This window comes from Giraffa tippelskirchi, chromosome X, assembly GCF_054371585.1.
Source record: "Giraffa tippelskirchi isolate mGirTip1 chromosome X, T2T-mGirTip1v1.2.pri, whole genome shotgun sequence".
NCBI classification, from domain to species: domain Eukaryota; kingdom Metazoa; phylum Chordata; class Mammalia; order Artiodactyla; family Giraffidae; genus Giraffa; species Giraffa tippelskirchi.
Genome location: NC_137289.1, coordinates 91295367 through 91297900, shown reverse-complemented (window position 1 = coordinate 91297900; position 2534 = coordinate 91295367). Strand labels below are relative to the sequence as shown.

The window sequence follows — 2534 nt, the reverse complement described above, 5'->3', positions numbered from 1 at the left end:
TGGATGCCATAATTTCCATTTTTTGAATGCCTAGTTTTAAGCCAGTTTTTTCACTCTCCCCTTTCTCCTTCATCACCTAGACACACACACACACGATTAAAAATCTGAAGAAATCTGAACCTAGACAGACTGCATAAGGGATCTTTCTGTGTTACTTCTTACAATTGTATGTAAATCTACAATTATCTAAATTAACATTTCAATTAAAAAGAATCCTAAGAAATTTTCTGGTGGGCCACTACAGTCTATCTCACCTATGATTCCAACTAAAATCTCTGGACAAAAATGGAAAAGGCAACTATCTGAAAACTTTAAATAGTTAATAACAGTGAGTAGATTCATGAAGGAATCAAAACCAGAATGATCCCTATGGGAGTGATTTTACTGGGTTTTATCCCCATTTTCCTTTCTTAGCTTTGTCATTAAGGCAGGTCTAGTGCAGAACTACACAGCAGGCAGGGACAGCAAAAATTCTGAAAGAAACATGTCTTGCTGGCAGTAGGATTGGGAAAGAAGGTCATCTTGAGCCACAGAGTGTTGAAATAAGCCTTGTTTTATTCTTTTTTCCCCTTCTTATTCTCTCCAGGCCCTGCATCAAGAGTATTCTCAGTCATAGAGTTGTACTGTAGCAGCTGTGGTACAGTTACCTAAAGCTACAAGAGAAAATTCATCTTTTTTGTTGAAGAAAAGGGAAAAGGGGATTTTGTGGTTTGGAGAATGTCTATACAATTTTATCTTTTTCTCCCACTTTTTTCCTTTGAGAATGGCCTCAGATATACGTAACTGCATGGTACCATGAGGGAATAAAACCGTGAAAGAAAGACCATCTTTATAACTAGAGTATAACTCGATTGTAAATCCAAGGAATCTGTATATCAGCCTCATTCTCACTTAAGGTAATCCGGGTGAGGGGGATAAAAGAACCTAGATAGTGCAAAACTGAGCAGCTATCCATGGGCAAGAGAGAATTTGTGAAAGTTCAGCCTGCCTGAAGGGGGAATTCCCACACACCCATCAGAATGGGTTAGAGACAACTTTGGATACAGAAGAGAGGGAAGCACACACCAAGGCAGCCCCCCTCACCAGGATGACACTTGAAGAGTCTGGGCATTTGACCACAGCACCATCAACTTTTTTAGCAGAGAAGGTTGAAAGTGGTGAATTTTTCCATGAAAGAGGTGAAAAGTGAAATTGGTAAGTGAATGTCCAGATACCCAGATGTGCAGGTTGTAACTGAAGCAACCCCTTTCTCTCCAAAAGCATTTGAGTTGCTAAGGAGAGCCCTCCATGTCTGGGGTAAGTGAGGCAGCAGATAAGAATATCAAAGAGCATTAAATGAATGTGTTCCTTGATGTTTACTTCAGGACTTCAGAAGGAACTGTGCTCAGAAAACCCTAGGAATACCTCTACTCAAGGATGCCTCCACCAGGCCTATGGGTACCCTGAAAACCTCATGAGCTAAATCCACAATTCACCCCACTCTGCTGCCAGGCCCTTGTGATGCTCCTGAGTGCACTTATGAATGTAAGCTCTGGTAGGCACAGAATGAACTCAGAAAAAAGCAAAGTCCATGGGCAAGGGAGAAACCACAAACATGAGCTATAATGCCACCTTCTGGAAGACAAAAGAAATATTGCTAATAGCCAGCCTGTTAAATTGCACAAAACAAAGAAGGTATCAAAAACTTAATTAAGGAGCTATCTGTTACTTCAAATGCTAAATCCAAAGCACATACCTACAAACACTAAAATCATAAAGGAAAAATTATATCAAAGAAAATGATAATTATCCAGCAACTGGACTCAAAGGCACAGAATATTGTGATCTAACTGATAAAGAATTCCAAAATAGCTATTATGAAGAAACTCAGTGAAGTACAAAAAACCTCATAACACGATTCAATGAACTCAGGTATAAAGTTGATAAACCGAAGGAATTCTTTATGAAAGAGATTGCAATTATAAAAAAGAACCAAACAGAAATCTGAAACTGAAGGATTTGATGAAGCAAAGAATGCAAGAAAGCAAATCAGTACTAGGACAAACCAGATGGAAGAAAGAATAAGTGACTTGGAGGATATAAATACAGCAATAACTCAGTGAGATGAGGAGAAAGAAGTAGGACGTTTTAAAAGTGAAAAAACTATGAGAGTTATCAGAGTCTGTATAAGAGGCAAAAATTAGAAAAATTGGTGTCCTAAAAGGAGAAGAGAAGGGGAAGGAGTTGTAGATTTTAAAGACATATATACACTACCATAGACTTCCCTGGTGGCTCAGATGGTAAAAGTGTCTGCCTACAATGCGGGAGACCCAGGTTCGATCCCTGGGTTGGGAAGATCCCCTGGAGAAGAAATGACAGCCCACTCCAGTATTCTTGCCCGGAAAATCCCAGAGGAGCCTGGCAGGCTACAGTCCATGGGATCGCAAAGAGTCAGACATGACTGAGCGACTTCACTTCACTTCATATACTATCATGTGTAAAATAGATAACTAGTGGGAAGCTGCTATACATTAGGTTTGTGCAAAGGTAATTTC

At 39.6% G+C, this 2534-nt stretch overlaps 1 non-coding gene across 1 annotated transcript; it reads left to right on the top strand.

The window, feature by feature from the left end:
• The first annotated feature begins 2261 nt into the window (after positions 1 to 2261).
• TRNAC-ACA (transfer RNA cysteine (anticodon ACA)) lies at positions 2262 to 2334 on the top strand. Its single transcript has one exon. It is a non-coding gene; the product is annotated as a tRNA-Cys (tRNA).
• Positions 2335 to 2534: the final 200 nt, after the last annotated feature.